General features: G+C 39.9%; 1 protein-coding gene across 3 annotated transcripts in view; it reads left to right on the top strand.

Moving 5' to 3' along the window:
- The window catches only part of LOC129764990 (mucin-2), a 200,914-nt gene that overhangs the window by 34,855 nt on the left and 143,233 nt on the right, over nucleotides 1-22,826 (top strand). For all 3 annotated transcript variants that reach the window (XM_055764709.1, XM_055764708.1, XM_055764707.1), the window contains exon 2: nucleotides 20,439-20,455. The gene's annotated coding sequence lies outside the window, so the exon portion shown is untranslated. The remainder of the gene's footprint in view (nucleotides 1-20,438; nucleotides 20,456-22,826) is intronic.

Genomic DNA, 22,826 nt, shown 5'->3' with positions numbered 1-22,826 from the left:
AAAAAATGCTTTCCTATCATGACAATGGGTGCTTCGTCTAAAATATGGACAAATAAAAAATAAACCTCTTTATTCGTTCTGAACAAAATAAACGTCGATTGATATCAGAATCAGAATGTTCACAATTGATATCATTATTTAGTGTACGCATCAATTCATATACTGAATTCATGTAACATTCGCTATTATTAGCTATTTGAATAAGTAATATAATTGAATAGAGCGTGGCGGATATGTTCAGTTACCCACAACAAATTATAATTTTAATCTATCTATCTATCTATCTATATATATAAAAATGGAGTGATGTCTGTCTGTCTGTCTGATTCTTATAGACTCGGAAACTACTGAACCGATCGACATGAAAATTGGTATGTAGGGGTTTTTGGGGCCGGGGAAGGTTTTCGTGATATTTTGAGACCTCTCCCCCCTCTCTAAGGGGGGGCTGCCATACAAATGAAACACAATTTTTTGCATTACTCGGAAATTAATCAATCAAACGAAACCAAAGTTGGCATGTGAAAGTTTTAGGGTGCAATAAATGTTTCTATGATGGTTAGACAGTCCTTCCCCCACTCAAAGGGGGGGGGGCTGCCATACAAATGAAACACAAATTTCTGCATTACTCGAGAATTAATCAAGCAAATGAAACCAAATTTGGCATGTGGAGGTTTTAGGATGCAATAAATGTTTCTATGGTGTTAAGATACTCCTTTCCCCTCTCTTAGAGGGGGCTGCCGTACAAATGGAACACAAATTTTTGCATTACCCGAGAATTAATCAAGCAAATTAAACCAAATTAGGCATATGGAAACTTTAGGGTGCAATGAATGTTTCTATGGTGGTTAGATACCCCTCCCCCCTCTCTTAGGGGTGGCTGCCATACAAATAAAACACAAATTTCTGCATTACTCGAGAATTAATCAAGTAAATGGGCGGGACGAAGTTTGCCGGGTTAGCTAGTCGAATATAAAGTACCAGAATTTTTCAGCAGTGCCATGTTAGGCGTGAGTGTTTAACTCGATCACGGGAGCAACAATTTTGACTGGATCTTTGAATATTTACAAATGGCTAGCCTCTCATAGCCTCTTAGTTCATGCAAGGCGAATAATGCGAGTAATCCGAGTAATTCCACGAAGAAATGTTTTAGGATGAATAATGTCTTTCTGTGCATGAAAAGAAACGAAATGAAAGCAATGAATACTGCGACATCGGGTGATATGTTTGTAGATGATGTTCTTGACAAACATCGTGTTTGTTTTCACATGTTTATGTTTGTGTATCATTGTTCGTGTTTGGAATAGACATTCAACACTTGCGAAAATCATGTTCGAGCTCAAACAAAAACATGGAATTTTCACTTCGCGTGGACATGTGTAAGTGTTTTTCGGAAGACTGCTTCTGACTGTGCATTGTTGATGAAGAGCTATCTGAACCATGCCTTTTTTATTTTTTTTTTCTTATATGTAAATATGTGTTGGGCGAAGATCTGGCGAGTTTGGCGAATTTACCTCGTTCGGTACAAAAACAACATCGTTGGCTTGGAACCACTCCATCATTAGTTTCGTGTAATGATATGGCGTCCGCTTCAACCCTTTGCGGTCGTATCAAATTTGGGCATGGGTGACGTACTGGTCGTAATAATTATTCCTTGAAAAAGCTGTGATACATGCAAGATTATATAAATATAATTATTTTTTGAATTTTTTTGTGAACTATATATTAACAATATATTAATTCAACAATGTATTTTAATGTGATGTCTTTATATAAGAATTATATTTCGTCTTCATGTGAAATCTTTGGAAACAGTCTCCTAGAGTAAATCATACGAAGTATTCTCAATACATTATTTTATTTTTATCATCCGTTGGATATGATACATTTTTGCCATCGATGCAATTAATGTGTATAAGACACTTATGCAAACAATTATTCTGCTCTTAAAGACAACTTCAACATAATTTGAACCAGTTACTGAAATAATGATGCCGAAATGATCAGAACTTCTCACTTTAGATGAATAAAGATTTTGTCGCTTGAGGCACTTATGTGATTATTCAAATAACATGAGACATTTATGCAAACAGTAGTTCTGATACAATCTTTTCCATCACACCAAAGTGTTAAAATGGCTAAATTCTGCAGTTATGATTTTTGTCCTACATTCCTATGCATTCTACGAACTGTGCGTTGTCTTGTGTGGGTGAATACTTTGTTTGATACCGAGTACATTTATCCTTCACTCATAGGAGCAACGTATTGATTCGTGAACAGGTTCACTAGGCATCAAGCTTCGTTTAGGAATAGCATAAACTGGTACTTGGCTGAGTAAAATATAAGATTAGCTTGGTTTCTTGCTGTGGTGGCTGAGAGCTGACAAACGACCACAAAGAGTTAATGTACGTCTCGTGGTCCATTACTATGCACTTCGGCTGCACCAACCACTCGCGGTACAGCTTCCTGGCGTGGGAGTTGACCACCGTATTCTGTCTATCGGTGAATTTATGCGCCTTCTTTTCTTTGAAGGGAAGTTCGCCCTGCTTCATTGTCTGCTGGACGAACCAGACGGAAGAATTAACCATCTCGGCCACGTCTCGGATCGAATGGTTCGAATTGAGCTTGAAGTGATCCCTCACCTTCCTTGCCTTCATGCGATCGGTCGTCTTCGTTTGTCTTTCGTTGCCAGCTCGTCTGGATCTGCTAGAACGATTTTACCAAACGGGACATAGTCGAATGGTCGACTCCCAACTGTTTCGCGATCCACCTGTGGGACTGGACAGAATTTTGTCACGACCGCACCCATAGTTTCTTGTCGAAGTTCTTCTTGCTTGGATGCTATCCCGATAACCACTTGACAGATTGTGACGAATTTTTTCACATGTATACATTACACTCTAAACTTGTTTCACTCAAAATTTCATTAATTTTTACCCATGCAATAAAAAGTTATACTCGAATAAAAGTGTTGCATTTTTTGTAGTACAATCTTTAATTGTCTGTGATCGACTGTGTGTCAACTGTGAAAAAGTCCGCCACAATGGCATTCTCGATGGTTCATCATTGTGAGGCCTACATCGATATGAGGAAACAAATTACGATATATAGCCAGCTGAATAAAATAGGAACAAATATGTTGTGCCATGGCGTACACGATTCCAGTCCTTCTGGTTATCTGAAACAAAAAAAAACGAACAGATTCTGAGTCAGTAAAGATGTCGCTATCGCATGAACCCCGGACAAGTTAAAAAAATGTTTTTGGCGGTCGTTTGAAAAACAAAATGCGGTTCAAAACATTTTTTTTACATTTCCCGATTTTTTAAAAATAGTAAAATTTAAAAAATATTATTTTTTAAATGCAGAAATTGCAGATTGTATCCATATAATTTCGACATTAATCGGTTCAGTAGAACTTGAGATATCGTGTACGCTGGTTTGAAGAAACTAGTTGCGAGAAAAACGCGTTTGAAGTTCATTGTTATGGCCGTAACAGGTCAGATACCGCATCACTAAAATGGCTCTAACTCGGCAAATAATAGGATTTTCGATAAGTTCTTTCTAGGGTATATTCTTGAATGCCTAAACTTCAAAAATATGAAGGAAAAAAGTTTTGATTTTTTTCAAATTTCTAGACTAGAATACTCCCTTAAGTTGAATGTAATATCTTCAGAAATTTCGGCCTTCTTCACGTAGTACACCGCACTTGATCTTGTATTGGCCTTCGGAATTGACGTTTTTCTACAACGAGGTTTCGGAAAGCGAGCTAGCGACATCAAGATTTCGAAGACACTTGAAGGCAGCATTCCGGATAATCAAGTCTCTGGATAATCGAGTCCGACCTGTATTTGGACATTATTTGCTAATGATCACGGCTTCCCTTGATTGAAACCATGATGAAGTGATACCACGTCTCATTTCCAATCTTTCTCAGTGATGGAATGCCCAACTGTCTATCGAACATTATCTGTTTACCTGGAGAGCAACGTGTTTTTTCAAAATCTAAAAGAAGTTTGTTCTACAATCGGTGTTATTTTGTTCTGTGAAACAACAACAGCGCAATAGGGTTTCGAAAAACTATATTTCGAAAATCCCTATCTATACATACAGCCATTCCATGCCCAACCGATATAGTGGTTCTCAGAATTTCGTGAAAAGTAGTAGTTTTGTTTCTTATCGCAAAACATTAGACCCGTATTTTTTCATTTTTTCAATAGGGCAACCATTTTCATTTCTGGGGTTGTCCGGAAAATCAAATTTTTTCCTCTTTTATTCCCAAAAAGGACTTTTTTCAAAAATTCATAACTTTTGAACTACTAGACCAATTCAGATGATCATCTGGTCTTTCTTGAAAAAATACTGCACCTGCGGAAAATTTGAATTCTGTTCTCGTTATTATTGATTGTATTCGTTTTTTACCGTTTTCATAGTCTCGGGACCAAGAGCGTTATATCCTTTTATATTATCTCTGAAAAGCTGAGGATTTTTCACATAACATATGTCAAAACCAGAGAGGCGTTTTTCTTCGTTTTTGAGTCATGATTTTTCAAAGTTAATCGATGGTCCAAAAAATCATTTTTCACTTTTTTTTTCAGCTGTCCGGAAAAAATATAAAAAATAAAGCACCTTTGGTCCCGAGACTATGAAAACAATAAAATACGAACACAATCAATAATAACGAGAGCAGAGTTCGAATTTTCTGCAGGTATAGCATTTTTTCAAAAAAGACCAGGTGATTGGATTTAATTTGATATGTCGATTATCTGAATGGGTCTAGTAGTTCAAAAGTAATGAATTTTTGAAAAAAGTCATTTTTAAGAAAAGAGGAAAGATTTGATTTTTCGGACAACCCTAAAATGGAAATGGTCACCCTACTGAAAAAATAAAAAAAAAACGGGTCTAATGTTTTGCGATAAAGAACAAAACTACCGTTTTTTACGAAAATCTGAGAACCACTATATCAGTTTGGCATGGAATGGCTGTATATAAGTATGGATTTCTGTCTGTCTGTCTGATTTCTATGGACTCGGGAATTACTGAACCGATCGACATGAAAATTTGTATGTAGGGGCAACACAACCACCACAACCGGCATCAGCAGCACGAGAAACTGTGGCTCAGCCACAGCGTCGAGCGAGTCGTGTCTCACGAGCGCTCCACCATCTCGCGTCGTCTGGCCAACTTGCGCCGTTCCATCTGTTTTCATTAGCCACAAAGACAGGCGCTATATCACGCCAAGTTACGCGCGGTATACGCGTCTCAATTTGCGCCTAGCCTAAGAGGGGGCTGCCATACAAAAGAGGCATAAATTTCTCCATAACTCCAAAACTGATCAAGCAAATAGAGCCAAATTTGGCATGAGTTTTAGGGGGAAATAAATGTTTCTATGGTGGTTTGACCCTTCTCCCCCTCTCTAAAGAGGAGAGGAACTGAATAACTCAAGAACTAATCAAGTAAATGGAATCAAACTTGGCATATAGCGGTTTCGATAATCGATAAACGTTTCTATGGTGGCTCGACACTCTTCCTTCTCTCTTAGGGGAAACTACCATACAAATGAAACATAAATATAAATTTCTGCATAACTCGAGAACTAATCAAGAATATCGAGCCAAACTTGGCATGTGGATATTTTAGGGGGCACAAAATGTGTCTATGGTGAATTGACGCTCCTCCCCCCTCTCTAGAGTAAGACTGCCATATAAATTAAACCCAAATTTCTTTATAACTCGAGAACTAATGAAGCAAATGGGCCAAATTTAGCATGTAAAGGTTTTAGGGTGCAATAAATGATTCTATGATTCTATACAAATAAAAAAAATTGTGAATAACTCAACCAATCAAGCAAACGGTAACAAATTTGGCAAATGGAGAATTTAGGGGACAATAATTGTTTATATGGTGGTTTGACAATTCTTCCTTTTCTCTACAGGCAAGGGGATGCCATACAAATGAAACACAAACTTCTACGTAACTCGAGAGCTAATCAAGCAAATGGAGCCAATTTTGGGATGTGAGGGTTTTTGGCTACGAGCAATATTTCTATGATGGTATGACACCTCTCCCTTCCCTGAAATGGAGAGAGGGTCCCGTAAAAATAGTACATATATTTAAACCAAACATGACAATTGAAAATTTCCGGAAAACTCTTATGGAAAATGGGAAAATTCGGAAAATTCAATTCGCATATGTTCTAAATACATAGTGACAAGCGTTGTTAGTCCATTTGATGTTTGCGCTAACGAAATTGATTTTTGTTCGAAAGTGGAAATGGATTTTAATGTGATAAAACGCACTCCTATATCGTCTTCTATCTATATAAATAAAAATGGATAGCCGAATGTGTTGATAAGAGCAAAACTCGAGAAAGGAATTGTCCGATGTAGGACTGTCCTCATTCTATCATGTTTTCTGTATCAAACATTTATTCAATGTAACATGTTTTTTGCAAGTGGATTAAAAATCTTGCACGAGAAAATATTATAATGTCGAGTTTTGGCAGATGTACTAGAAATTTTATAGTGAAGGTAATTTAAAGGATAGATTAGAAGATCAATCAATGAACAGTTCTGCGATTGGACCCATGAACGTGTGCTTAGTAAGAAAACGTGAATTTTATAACGAAGAATTTTGGGCGGGACGAAGTTCACCGGGTCAGCTGGTAACTTATATAACATCGGAAAATTACGAATCATTCCAATTGTTTCATGATTTTAGATATTGCTGTCATGAGAAATCTCAATCATTCCATCGTCAAAATTAGTAAAAACTGAATAAATTACCATATAAGTTGATGGGAATAAGACATTTATATAGGTCTGACGTGCAAATCAATTATGGAAGGAGATGGCAGATTTAAAAAGCTGCCTTTGATTAAGGTTAAAATCTTAGAATGCCGACAACTCGGCAAAGTCTCCCAGGAAGGGAAAGAATCGAAATTTACGCCGTCCGACTCGTTTAGAGTCACTTTTGCTGGCTCCGCCCTCCCTGACTACGTTATGGTGGACAAATTGAGGCTACCGCTGCGACTCTTCGTGCCAAAGCCCATGACTTGCCTGAAATGCAAGTCAGTTGGTCACACAGCAGCTTACTGCGCCAACAAGGAGCGCTGTGCCACTTGCGGAGAGCAACATGTGGACAAATCCTGCAGTGCGATTGAGCAAAAGTGTCCATATTGCGGAGGAACTCCGCACGTGCTCTCGGCTTGTGAAACTTACAAGAGTCGCTGGGAGAAGCAGAAGCGCTCTTTAAAGGAACGCTCGAAGCGCACTTTTGCGGAAATTTTAAAGGGCGCTTCTCCATTGGCCCAACAGCAACAACCTTTAACCGCAAACAATGTCTTCGCTTCGCTGCCAGTTGACGAAATGGAAGCGGATACAGCTAACGAGGGCACACCGTACATCTTCCAAGGGAATCCCCGGCGCAAAAATGTGACCACTCCCAAAGTTCAAGTACAAGCCCCTCCGGTTATACCCTCTGTTAGCATGCCTAAAAAATCGAGTGCAGCGGACAAGCAAAATCAGGTTCCTCCTGGCTTCCGTGGGAATAATTCACCTTCGAACGACCCAGCACTCGAAGGAACATCAAAAACCCCAACTGTCCCTATTTTACCGTCAAGTTCAACTTCCCAATCGGGATTTATAAAGTTGACTGACCTTGTGGCTCAAATCTTCACATGCTTTAATGTTTCCGACTCCATCAGAACCCTTGTCATATCAATGCTTCCAATATTAAAGACAATTTTGCAACAATTGATGCAAACATGGCCCCTCCTTGCAATGATTATCTCTCTTGATGTCTAATTCAAATAGAGAGGTCGGAGATATCACTGTTTTACAGTGGAATTGTCGTAGTCTTATCCCTAAATTGGATACATTCAAATTTTTAATTCATAAGTTCAATTGTGATGTTTTTGCTCTGTCCGAAACTTGGCTTTCTTCGCGAGATGATCTCTCTTTCCACGATTTTAATATTATACGCTTGGACCGTGATGACAGATACGGAGGGCTGCTATTGGGGATCAATAAGTGCCACTCATTTTTTCGAATTGACCTTCCACCTATTGGAGGGATTGAAGCTGTTGCTTGTCATGCAAACATCAGAGGAAAAGACCTCTGTATTGTCAGCTTGTATTGGCCTCCGAGAGCTGCGGTTAGCCGCAAGCAACTTGTTGACATGTGCTCACTCCTTCCTGAGCCACGATTGATCTTGGGAGACTTCAACTCTCACGGAACTGCCTGGGGGGAACAGTACGACGACAATCGTTCACTGTTGATATATGATCTTTGTAACAGCTTCAATATGACACTTTTGAACACTGGGGAAACAACACGTGTACCTAAACCTCCTGCCAACCCAAGTGCTCTTGACCTCTCGCTTTGCTCGAATTCACTATCGTTAGATTGCAAGTGGAATGTAATCCAGGACCCCAACGGTAGTGATCACTTGCCAATCAAAATTTCCATCACCATTGGGTCGAATTCTTCTGAATCTATAAACATGGCATATGACCTCACAAGACACATTGACTGGAAAAAATATGCGGACGCGATTGCTCTAGCCATCAATTCCAGAGATGGTTTACCTCCATTGGAGGAGTATAACTTCCTTTCTCGTTTGATCTATGACAGCGCGGTTCGCGCTCAAACGAAACCCATCCCAGGTTCCACCATTTCCCGAAGGCCTCCCATTCTATGGTGGGATAGCCAATGTTCCAAGCTTTATGTAGAAAAATCGAATGCATTTAAAGCTTTTCGGAAACGTGGAACCCCTGAAAATTTTCAAACGTATTTAGCCCTTGAAGATCAATTTAAAAACTTAATCAAAGGAAAAAACGTGCTTATTGGCGAAATTTCGTGGGAGGTTTGTCACGAGAAACGTCAATGAAAAAATTATGGAAAGTGGCTCGAAACATGAGAAATCGCTCTTCAACGAATGAAAGCGAAGAATATTCACATCGATGGATTTTTAATTTTGCACGAAAGGTTTGTCCTGATTCCGCTCCTGTGCAGAAAATTGTTCGAGATATACCACAAGATAGGTGCGATCTTGATTCCGAGTTTTCGATGGTAGAATTCTCTCTTGCTCTCCTTTCATGTAACAATTCTGCTCCGGGATCGGATAGAATTAAGTTCAACTTGCTGAAAAACCTCCCTGATGTGGCGAAACATCGCTTGTTGAATTTATTCAATCGGTTTCTGGAGAATAATATTGTTCCAGATGATTGGAGACAAGTACGAGTTATAGCTATTCAAAAACCCGGAAAACCCGCGTCCGACTTCAATTCGTACCGCCCAATAGCAATGCTGTCTTGTATACGGAAATTGTTGGAGAAAATGATCTTGTTTCGCCTTGATCGATGGGTTGAAACGAATGGCCTACTCTCAGATACACAATATGGGTTCCGCAGGGGCAAGGGGACGAATGATTGTCTTGCGTTGCTTTCTTCAGAAATTCAAATGGCTTACGCCGGAAAAAAACAAATGGCTTCAGTATTCTTGGACATAAAGGGGGCCTTTGATTCTGTTTCAATAGAGGTTTTGTCAGACAAATTACACTCTCGGGGTCTTCCGCCTCTATTGAATAATATGTTATATAACTTGCTTTGTGAGAAGCATTTGAACTTTTCTCTCGGAGATTCGGCAGTAAGTCGGGTCTCTTACATGGGCCTCCCCCAGGGCTCATGTTTAAGCCCCCTTTTGTACAACTTCTACGTAAGCGACATCGACAATTGCCTTACACAAAATTGCAGCCTAAGACAACTTGCAGATGATGGAGTGGTGTCTGTCGTAGGATCAAACGAATCCGACCTGCAAGGACCCTTACAAGATACTTTGAACAATTTTTCAACCTGGGCCATTGGGCTAGGGATCGAATTCTCCACGGAGAAAACAGAGATGGTGGTTTTTTCTAGGAAGCATAGACCAGCAAAACCAAAGCTTCAACTTTTGGGTAAACCGATCACTCATGCTATGTCATTCAAGTATCTTGGGGTCTGGTTCGACTCCAAATGTACTTGGGGGGCCCATATTAGGTATCTGAGTAAAAAATGTCAACAAAGAATAAACTTTCTCCGTACAATTACCGGCACCTGGTGGGGAGCCCATCCCGAAGATCTTATAATGTTGTATCGAACAACTATTCTCTCAGTGATGGAGTATGGCAGTTTCTGCTTTCAATCAGCTGCCAAAACACACCACACCTCAAACTCGAGCGAATTCAGTATCTTTGTCTCCGTATCGCGTTGGGATGTATGCCCTCAACGCATACCATGAGTCTCGAGGTTTTGGCAGGCCTACTCCCACTAAAAGATCGCTTCAATTTATTATCTCTTCGGTTCTTCATCCGGTGTAAGGTCATGAACCCATTGGTGATCGGAAATTTTGAGCAGCTGATCGAGCTAAATTTTCACTCCGGATTCATGAGTTCATATCATGAATTCATCTCCATGCAGGTTGATCCTTCTTCGTATATTCCCAACCGTGTTTGTTTCCCTGACTACATCAATTCCTCAGTGCATTTTGATCTGTCCATGAAGCAAGATATCCATGGATATTCAGATTACCAACGATCGAGGATCGCTCCAACGATCTTCGATGAAAAGTATGGGGGTATCAATTGTGATAATATGTACTTTACTGATGGGTCCACTATAAACGAGTCCACAGGATTTGGAGTGTTCAACGAATTTTTTAGCACCTCACACAGTCTTCAGAATCCTTGCTCAGTGTATATTGCTGAATTGGCAGCAATTCATTGGGCGCTGGACAGCGTCGCCTCACGACCTGTTGAACACTATTACATTGTAACGGATAGTCTTAGCTCTGTCGAAGCTATCCGTTCAGTGAGGCCGGAAAAGCACTCGCCGTACTTCCTTGAGAGAATACGAGAAAATTTGAGTGCTTTATCCAGACGCTGTTATGTCATTACCTTTGTGTGGGTCCCTTCTCATTGCTCGATTCCGGGTAATGAGAGGGCTGACTCATTAGCAAAGGTAGGTGCGATTGAAGGCGATATTTATCAGCGTCAAATCGCCTTCAATGAATTTTACTCTTTAGTCCGTAAAAATACCATCGCTAACTGGCAACGCAAATGGAACGAAGGTGAATTGGGCCGATGGCTTCACTCGATTATCCCTAAGGTTAGCCTCAAACCATGGTTCAAAAGTCTGGACTTGAGTCGGGACTTTATTCGCACCTTCTCCCGACTCATGTCCAATCACTGTTCGTTAGACGCGCTACTCTTTCGTTTCAATCTGGCCGGCAGCAATATCTGCGTTTGTGGCCGAGGCTACCACGACATCGAACACGTTGTTTGGTCGTGTGAGGTGTATCTTGTTGCCAGATCGAATTTAGAGAACTCCCTTCGGGCTAGAGGAAGGCAGCCCAATGTGCCGGTGAGAGATGTGTTGGCTCGGTTAGACCTTGATTACATGTCCCAAATATATGTTTTCCTTAAATCTATCGATGTTCGTGTGTGATTATCCTTATATCCTTATACCCTCCATTTCTTCCTTTATGAGTAATTGGTCCGCTTGCTATAAACAGGAGAATGAAATGTAAATTCACAATAGATGTACGAATAGATTTAAGAATTGAGTGTGTGTGATTATCAACATTGTAATAATTTCCTTATACCCCATCCTTTTCCTGAGAAAAATATGTCACCCTTCTAATCTCGAGTTCACCGCGAGTAATCGGTTTCCCACATTACTAACCATAGATTTAAGAAAATTGTTCATATATATAGTGTTAAAAATATATTTAAGATTTCGGCTCCTTTAAACTTATGCAACTGAGCCTGTAAAAATAAACGAATTTATAAAAAAAAAAAAAAAGACATTTATTGAATGTTTTGGTCGAAAAATTATTCAAGATTACCTTAGCATGGGTTTCCTCTCATTGCTCGATTCCGGGGAATGAGAGAGCGGACGGTGGAAGGTGGGGCGGAAGGTTGGCGCTTCAGAATGCACACTTTTTGAAAGGCAAATTGCTTATAATGATTTTTTCCACAGTCAGTACACGCTCGTAAGTTGGCAGTGCATGTGGAGTGAAGATGAGTTCGATCGCTGGTTACACACGATTATCCCTAAGGTCTCGACGAGTTCATGGTTCAAGGGATTGAATGTAGGTCGTGATTTCATTCGCGTGATATCTCGGCTTATGTCCAATCAGTACAAACTAAACGCGCATCTCTATCGCATTGGGATCGCAGCAAATAATCTATGTGATTGTGGCGATGGCTATCACGACATCGAATATATTGTCTGGTCTTGTATCCGGTTCTATGCTGCTCGCTCTCAGCACTGAGCACTGAGAGCAAAAGGCAGACAATCGGATATCCCCGTCCGGGATATCTTAGGTAGCCGTGATCCTGCTTCATCTATACCTGTTCCTCAGAAACGCCGATGTCAATGTTTAATGATGCTTCCTTCGTTGTGTCCCTGTTTCATATCCCTCCTATCCGATCTATAAACTTTTACTTAGTCGCAATACATACACACACTCTTTACAGATACACGGGCCAAAGGTTGTGCAGTCAACTGATCATTCAACAAGAGCCAAAGGTTGTACCGCTCATGACAACTCTACACGAGCTGATGATTGCGCCGGCTAGTGACCATTATAAAGGGTGTGTCACATCAAATTGCATCACGGAAAAAACGCTGTAGAAATTCGCCCAGTAGACCGATCCTTTTGAAAATTTTAGACAGTAAAATAAAAACTATTAAACAACTTTTGGCATTTTCTTTTTATTCATACTTCGAGCCCAAGCCCGTATGCTCGCACCTTCCTCTTTACCCCGTCCATAAGGTTCTGTACAACGTCAGGTTGTAGTTTTTTTTTTTAACAGAAATCCATTTTCTCTTGAAGTCCGCCACCGATTTGACAACTTCTGGGTTCTTCCGGAGGGCCTGCTTCATAATCGCCCAATATTTCTCTATTGGGCGAAGCTACTGCGCGTTGGGTGGGTTCATTTCCTTTGGCACGAAGGTGACCCCGTTGGCTTCGTACAACTCCAACACGTCCTTTGAATAGTCGCACGAAGCGAGATCCGGCCAAAAGATGGTGTTGCTTCAATAGTGATAGTAAGCGCTTCTGTAGGCACTCCTTAAGGTAAACCTGCCCGTTTACCGTGCTGGTCATCACGAAGGGGGCGCTCCGCTTTCCGCAAGAGCAGATCGCTTGCCACACCATGTACTTTTTGGCAAACTTGGATAGTTTCTGCTTGCGAATCTCCTCCGGAACGCTGAATTTGTCCTCTGCCGAGAAGAACAACAGGCCCGGCAGCTGACGAAAGTCCGCTTTGACGTAGGTTTCGTCGTCCATTACCAGGCAATGTGGCTTCGTCAGCATTTCGGTGTACAGCTTCCGGGCTCGCGTCTTCCCCACCATGTTTTGCCTTTCGTCGCGGTTAGGAGCCTTCTGAACCTTGTATGTACGCAGGCCCTCCCGCTGCTTGGTCCGCTGGACGAATGAACTTGACAAATTCAGCTTATTGGCGACATCCCGGACCGAACTTCTCGGATCACGTCTAAACTGCTTAACTACGCGCTTGTGATCTTTTTCACTGATGGAGCATCCATTTTTGCCGTTCTTCACCTTCCGGTCGATGGTTAGGTTCTCGAAGTATCGTTTTAGTACTCTGCTGACCGTGGATTGGACGATTCCCAGCATCTTACCGATGTTCCGATGTGACAACTCCGGATTCTCGAAATGAGTGCACAGGATTAATTCACGACGCTCTTTTTCGTTCGACGACATTTTTCCAAATTTACGAAAAATTGACAGTGAAGCATGGCCAACGTGATCTATGCACTCTTATCTGATTATATGCGAAAGCTTTAGGAATATAATTCCTAAAAATTAAATTTCTACAGTGTTTTTTCCGTGATGCAATTTGATGTGACACACCCTTTATCCTGGATCCTCGAGTCAAGAAGACGCACCACGCTAGATATGGGGTACATACTAGGGGGGCGTTTCTGATTTATGGTCAGCTGCATCCCAATAGGAAGTATCCCGTGTCGGGCACACGTACAGAGCATTGGAGACAGCAACATCACAATTACGAAAACACTTGTAATACTAACCTCGAGCCAACCGCGAGTAATCGGTTACATATTACTAACATAGTTGTAAGGCAAACATTGTCGAAATATTGAACTCCCGGCCCCGTTAGGCTGACGCCATATGAGCCTTAATAAAAAAAATTATATTTTTGGAAAAAAAATAAGTTGTAATCACGCCAGAGTAACAATTAATATTCTAAATCCAGCGGTTTCAGAAGAGTTTTCACGCTCGACTCAATCTATATTCGAATCACCGGTGATGAAAATTTGTTGCTCATGAACTTGAATGTGTATGAACCATACATCCGGGAGTATTACAAAGTCCTTTTCGCTACTACTACATGAACAATCTATTCCAGCATATCTTCCGGAAGTTTTGGAGTCTCCAGCTTCTACAGCGAGAAACTAATTGTCCCTTTATGTATCATTGAAAATTTATTTAAAATTCTGTTCAATTTGATCTTGGTAGATTAAACGAAAATAAACGCAAACCAACCAACCAACACATTCGAATTCTTCTCTGGAATGACGATCCAAGAATTCAGCCTTACTCTTTCGTCATTCCAATCAAAATTGTAGGTGCTTTTCTACAATTCACTGTATCTTATTTAAAGGGTTCCATTAATTCTAATTCAACCCCAACTACAACAAACAGCAAATATCAAATAGAACGGCGCGAACCAAATTGCCCGTGGGTAATTTCAGTTTCACTGCCACGGCTTTCAATCCACACCATTGGACCGTTTTGAAAGTCAGTGTTGCGGAGAAATCAATTTTGTCAACCTTGACCAACACACGAAGCGGTTCCTTTCCACGTTGCAATTAGACCCGCATTCGCGCATTCGCCTCTGCCTCTCTCCCTTCAATTAATTAGTCTAAATTTGCACGCTGGTGAGACTTTAAGTGCCCATATATAAACATTGTGATCGAGTGATTTTTTTTTCTGCCCCACACTCGTGCAGTTGATGATGGAAAAACACTACACTCGGTGCAACAGTCATTAACTCGTCTCAAGAGGTTCTCGAATCGAACTGAAACTCGCGCGCAGTCATTGAACACACACAGCTTCCACCCCCTTTCCCACTGTTGGCTGGTTATTAAACTCCAATCATGACGTAAGCTTGCAATGATCCGTTTGCTAGCTAGCTTCTCGCAATTAATTTCTACGATACATGTGTCGGGTTGAAAGCACGGAACCAAACTCACCCCCGTACCCACTCCATGTCGCCATGTTTACCGCCGATGCCCCGCTGATTTGGTGCGTATTTCATATCCACCATATCCTCGCCGCTTATTCTGGATGAAGCGCTTCTTGAAGATAGCAAAATCATAACCATCAGCAGCTGCGAGAAGCTGTCAAAATGACGAGCATTTAACGAGCGCGCATCAGGAATGGCGTGAATCCGCCCCCCGCGGGGAGCAAGGGGAAATGATTAATACTCTGATGTGCCGTGGGCCCATGTCATGTAAATTATTCAACCGATCCACATATTGTATACATTTTAAGGAGGAATAAGCGTCGAGAAGATTCGTATTCTCAAAAGTCACACCCGGAGGAACAATCATCTGTTATTATACCCTACACATTTACACGTCTTTTTATCTAATCTACTTACGATCAGATTGGGATAGAAAGGGGGAAGAATTCCCCAATTATATACAACCATCTATCAGACAAAAGAGAGCAACTTTCCCAACATCCCATCGGTTACTACATCAAATCAATCGAATTCAATGCGATTATCGGCCTTTGTCTCCCTGGGGTATGATTTGTTACCGGGAAATTTCTTCCACCTCATTCCAATCCGGCGGGGAATGTTCGATAACTTCCGAACCCAAAAAAAAAGAACTTCAACCTTAAGATGACTCAGCAGAGGAAGAAAAAGAACGTTAAAAAAGACCAGAAACTTTCCCAATAAAAATAGAGATTCTTTACCCTTCGTTGGGGCGGTCGTCGTATCTGCTTATCCGGGGTTCAGAATTTCAATTTGAAAAAAGTAAAACTTTCATCCTGAGTGATAAACGTAAAACTCTTTTCTCTTCGATTGGGTACGCGTTTTCCATATCGCTCTGGGAGTTGGAACGAACCGAACATGGAAAGTTCAAGTCAATCTCGAAGCGCACACATACCCCACCCACACATACACACATACATACATGCACGCCAAGAATACCAAGGAATGGACCCCGAATGTCCGAACGAAAACTTTTCCCCCTCACCTTTGTCCGCATGCTCCGAAGAGTACTCCCAGCGGATCAATCTTTCGCAAGAAAGGGAAGAAGCGTTGTTGCTTTTATTATGCTAATAATCATCGCTATTGTCATTCACATCGTCATCATTACCGTCGTCATTGTCGTCAGCAATGGGCCGAAAGATTTTTCCTAGAGCGAAAGTTGATGCCACACGGAATGGGAAATTATTGTCACGCCGTTCGAAGGGATGTTCCGGCCATTCGTGCGCACCTATCCAGTGGAGGTTTATTATTATGGGGAGAGACATTACATCATCCGGGATAGTTGGTTCCTCTGGGTGGCAACTGATTCGGATACAACAACAGCCAAACGGAGGGCGTACCAATAGCTGGCAATTTGTGGACGTGCCACACGGAAGGGGGATTGTTTTCAAGCAATCTCAGTAGTGATCTGTCTGGACATGGGTTTTTTTTCGAAAGTTGTGTGGTAGGTGTAGCATTTTTTTTTGACGTAGGACTACGTCTTTCATTTCTATACCGGGGTGTAAAACCAAAGTTTCGAGAACGAAAGCGTTACGCTGCAGACCGAGATTTTGAGCGTTAATAGCTCTTAAACAACTGAACGAAATGGTATGATAAACACTTCATTTGAAAGATAAAATGTCTACGCGTTATATACTTGTTACTTTTTCATCCAAAAACTTGTTTCAATAGTCTTAAAATTGCTTTCAAAACAGGCTATTGAATTCAAAAATCGATCGATATATAAGCGTCTTTCGCAGACAGCTCGTTAGTCTTTCGGTGGTAAGGCACCACGAAAGCAGCTCGGATAAGCGCATCAGCCGCAGGAAGCGTGAAGAAGCCACATCGCTATCGATCGGGAACTTCGCATGAAATTCGTCGCTATCAGAAGTCGACCGAATTGCTGATCCGCAAGCTACCTTTGCAGCATTTGGTTCGTGGAATTGCTCAGGACTTCAAAACCGACTTGCGCTTCCAAAGTTCCGCGGTTATGACGCTGCAGGAGGCTTATTAGAAGATACCAATTTGTGTGCTATCCATGCAAAACGCGTCACATCATGCCCAAGGACATCCAGCTGGCCCATCGTATCCAAGGAGAGCGTGCTATATTAGCTTAGCATATAATCAACAGCCCTTTTCAGGGCTCCAAATTTGATGGATTAGAGTTCAGAAAAGTTTTTCACAGGCCGAACTGAAAGGAGCATTTAGCGAAAATCGTGGTGTCGATGATAATTCGATACCGATAGGTGCCATGGATATGGATTTCATAATGAAAAATATGAAATATATGACATGATGTAGTGAATATATCCCCATATCGAAGAAATTACTTAGATGAAACTGTTTACCGTTTGTCGTTTTTAATTGTTGGGAAAGGGCATTATTTCTGCTGACTAAATGAAAAAAACTGAAAAAAACCATTCCTTCTTTAAGCGTGATTCATTCTGCTTCGGATCAACGGAACAGTATGATAATCATTTCATACAAAAGATAAAATGTCCAAGAGTTATATGATTGCTATTTATTGAGTCGAAAAATTGTTTCAATAGCTTAATGATAGCTTCGAAAACAGGTTATTGAAATCATTCGTATCCGTATGTAGCGCGCCCACTTGGAAACCCATTAATCTTATTGGAATGTGAGATGGGGAAGCTCATACTTACGTCTATGCATTATGCTGTACACTACAGACTTTTTTTCTCCGTACTGATTAAGAAGCAGACCGAACTATCGGTCGACAAGTCAGTCTGCAGTCGGCGGGGGCTCTTAATTTCGTTTTTGCAGGCCGAACTGAAAAAATTTCAGTCGAGTTAACTCTCTTTTACAGTAATGCTCTTGAATCCGGACGCTTTTGAATCCGGACACTTTGCATTACATTCAATATCATACCACAGCCATAACATTTTTTTGATGTTGAATTTATGCGATTAATAGTTGCTAATATAGTTACTGATAGTTTCTTGATAGTTACTTATCAATCGCATTAATTCAACATGCAGAAAATGTTGTGGCTGCGGTATGGTATTAAATGTAACGCAAAGTGTCCGGATTCAAATACATTACTGTATACTTACTTCGATGTTATTCGTTTCTTTCTCAGGATAAGCAACGAATATAGTAAGGGTGGGGTTTAGATTCTATACTTTTATGGTTTATAAAATGACGCTTCCTTTGCTTTCGTTCATTTCTTACTCTACTCTCGCACCGTGACGACTCGTTTGTTTGGGACCAAGCAGATAGCTAGTTAGTCTTTCAGTGGTAAGGCACACGAAAGCAGCTCGGATAAGCGCACCAGCCGCAGGATAGGTGAAGAAGCCACATCGCTATCGACCGGGAACTTTGCGTGAAATTCATCGCTATCGGAAGTCGACCGAATTGCTGATCCGCAAGCTACCTTTGCAGCTTTTGGATCGTGGAATTGCTCAGGACTTCAAAACCGACTTGCGCTTCCAAAATTCCGCGGTTATGACGCTGCAGGAGGCTTATTCGAAGATACAAATTTGTGTGCTATCCACGCAAAACGCGTCACATCATGCCCAAGGACATTCAGCTAGCCCATCGAATCCAAGGAGAGGGTGCTATATTAGCTTAGCATATAATCATCGGCCCTTTTCAGGGCTCCCAATTTGATGGATTAGAGTTTAGAAAAGTTTTTTGCAGGCCAAACTGAAACGAGAATTTTCGTTTGGATGCCATACAGCATCGAGAAAATTCCGGAAAGATCTAATCGTTGCTGAAAAATAATCTGCCAGTTCCCTGGGAATTGAAGAATACATCCATGCGAAAGAGTTTATTTTAATGTTTTCTAATTATATGGCGAACACAGCGACCAAATACATTTGATTTCGTAATTTTTCAATCAAGTGTAATTAGCTGGAAAGCTTCTGAAGATTATTCTTTCCCATCAGTAGGATATTTTCGTATCCAATATTGGATGCATAACATGAAAAACGGAAAATGTTTCGTATCGCGAAAATTATATAATTTTCAATCGATTATTGCTCAGTCGCCGAAATTTTCATACTCAGAGAGTTCATTCTCCTCTAGTTTGCCTTTCAAATTGCCATCGTAAACCACACCTTCTCTCGATTCAATCACGCACGAAAAGCATACTGAAATGATATTCTGGTGGTGAAACCGATTCATTTTTCGTGAGGCGTTGTGCACAAATTACGTAACGCGATAAGGGGGGAGGGGGTAGATGTTGCGTTACTTTCTGTTTATTAGAGATAGGAAATTGCGTTACGAAAGGGGGGGGGGAAAGGTGGTTCAAAATTCGGATTTTTAGCGTTACGTAATTTGTGCACGACGCCTGAGGACATCGACAAGACAACATCGTTACTGAACGAGCTGAACGGCGAGGGATCGAGGGATTCATTACCTGGCCTGACCTGACCTGAAATGCAATCAGTTTGTTTTAACTGTGAGGGAGCGCAGAAAAGCCGATGCTGATACTCTCGTGACCAAGAGAGTATCAGCATCGAAATACGGTTCCTCGGGAAGACATAGAAGCAGCCGCCACACACACACTCTTTTCGTTTGCTGGTTATCGAGAGGAAACCTGGAAAGAAATGATCGTTGCTGAAAAATAATCTGCCAGTTCCCCTTGGAATTGAAAATTACATTCAAGCGAGTTTATTTTAATGTTTTCTATCCATATAATACTGCGACCACATACATTTGGTTTTGTGATTTGTCAATCAAGTGCAGTTAGCAGGAAAGCTTCTGAAGATTATTCTTCAGAACAAGGTTTTTTGTATCCAATATTGGATGCATAAAACCTTGAGTCTCCAACGTAACACTCTCGTTTTTGAAGTCACCCAAATATTTATTTATTCATTCATTCAGGATGGATTTAGATTCAACTTCAAACAAATGATCTCTAAATCAACGATAGTCCTACGTCACCCTTGCGGTTATACCATAGATATAACCCACTTCCTGTTTTTTTGCTTCCAACAATGTGCCACAGGTGTTGTCGTTTCTCGAAATAATTTAACAGGTTTAATCACTGTATAATTGTTCTTATTAATCTTAGTTGTTAAATCAATTATCCTCATTTGAGTCTCCTTTATGAGATATCATGTGAAATCTCGAATACGCATGTTCATTAGAACAATATTAATAATAATGATTTCCGTTCATCTCTTTTTCAGATCGCGATACACCAGATGTAAGTATACCATAATTTTGATCCATGAGAATGCAGATATTCGTAGACGTGATTTGCAATTATCCATTTAATTTGGATGCCTCTCGTGAATATGTAAACTTTTGTAGAAAATACGGAATGGATGTGGTGCTTTGACATGAACAAACCAGTGAAAAGTAAAATTTTTCTATGGTTTGGAATCTAAACGAAAATTTTGACTGAGAGATTGATTTGAAACAGATTATACGCCGATAGAAGCTGATTTAAAACAGTTTAAAACAGGTAACAAAATGATAAATAATAGTAAAACATAGTGCAAACAAAAATTAAAAAGCTTCGTACACCTGACGATTGGAAAAAATGGTGGTAAGAAATATTTATTAGATAAAATTTATAGGTGGATGTCCAAGACACGACCGCATAGTAGATGTAGGATTACGTTAGACTATTTATTTCATTCTGATTTCGGAAATATTTGAAAAATTACATTAACAAACTCTTCCATAATGTTGTGACCCTTATAAGGGCCGTTTAGAATGATTGTTGGGTATTATTCATTCACTCCATCAGTGTTATAATCGAATGATGATCACAGAAACATTATAATTAGTGGTTGAGTCGTACATATCACGATGACATATATCGGAGTGGGAAGAGATATGCTGAAAACTGCCCTCTGTGGCCCGGGTCGATATGGCTCCAGCGTTCTGTATGAATAAAATTAAAAAAAACGTTGGACGGAACACGTGAATTTTGTAATGGATCTCATTAAAGACATCATTTCTTTTGTTTGAACACACGTGCTGTCGTTTGAACAAAGGCTGTGTTGGTATTGCTCATGATAGCGTCTCGCAAGTGAATGTATTCTGTTGGTTGTGTCATAGGAATCGTAGTCGTTCGCTCTCTACATTTGCGTATATATTGACCATGGATTATTGGCATAGCTCAAGACATCGTTGAATGGAGTTCAAAATGAGTAATGATGTTCTTAATGATTGAAGTAACTGTGGCGCATGAGATCTACACATGTTTTCTCCAGCCGGTTTTTTATCAGGATTGTCCACAATAGCGTGCTGGTTACTTCGCAGCATGTGTTAGTTTAATATAATTTCAATAATTCATTGAGCTCATCCAAAAAGGCTTCTAGCTCACCACCGATGCGCTTAGCTTTAGTCGAATTGAGTATACTTACGTATGTATGGAGTGAAAGCTCGATGAAGAGGACGAAGTGCCATTTGGTATTTAACAACGTAAATAAATTTGTCCTGTTTGGAAAACGAACGACGGATCATTTATTTGGTATTTTTTATATAAAAATACAAATATCGAGAATTAGAATAGGATATAGGAGTGATAATTGATAATATATGCATTTTTTCAAACCAAATACAAATACAATACAAAAAAACCAAATTATTCAGAAACAAATCTTACATAGGATCACCGGAATCGGTAATAAATATACAGTAATCGGTATCATATAGTTTACGACCTATTCTCATGCCTAACGTGTTTTTTTGAGTATAATTTCATCGAAATCGGCAGAGCCGTTTCGGAGAAGTTCCACCACAAACATCGTGACACGAGATTTATATATATATATATATATATATATATATATATATATATATATATATATATATATATATATATATATATATATATATATATATATATATATATATATATATATATATATATATATATATATATATATATATATATATATATATATATATATACTAGCTAACCCGGCAAACTTCGTCCCGCCCATTTACTTGATTAATTCTCGAGTATTGCAGAAATGTGTGTTTTATTTGTATGGCAGCCACCCCTAAGAGAGGGGGAAGGAGTATCTTAACACCATAGAAACATTTATTGTATCCTAAAACCTCCACATGCCAAATTTGGTTTCATTTGCTTGATTAATTCTCGACTAATGCAGAAATTTGTGTTTCATTTGTATGGAAGCCCCCCCTTTGAGTGGGGGAAGGACTGTCTAACCATCATAGAAACATTTATTGCACCCTAAAACTTTCACATGCCAACCTTGGTTTCGTTTGCTTGGTTAATTTCCGAGTAATGCAGAAATTTGTGTTTCATTTGTATGTCAGCCCCCCTTAGAGAGGGGGGAGGGGTCTCAAAATATCCCGGCCCCAAAAACCCCTACATACCAATTTTCATGTCGATCGGTTCAGTAGTTTCCGAGTCTATAAGAATCAGACAGACATCACTCCATTTTTATATATATATATATATATATATATATATATATATATATATATATATATATATATATATATATATGTATATATATATATATGTATATATATATATATATATATATATATATATATATATATATATATATATATATATATATATCAAGAAA

This window comes from Toxorhynchites rutilus, chromosome 2 (genome assembly GCF_029784135.1).
Source record: "Toxorhynchites rutilus septentrionalis strain SRP chromosome 2, ASM2978413v1, whole genome shotgun sequence".
Lineage (NCBI taxonomy): Eukaryota > Metazoa > Arthropoda > Insecta > Diptera > Culicidae > Toxorhynchites > Toxorhynchites rutilus.
The sequence above is the reverse complement of the archived record's forward strand: the minus strand, read 5'-3'. Positions and strand labels throughout refer to the sequence as shown.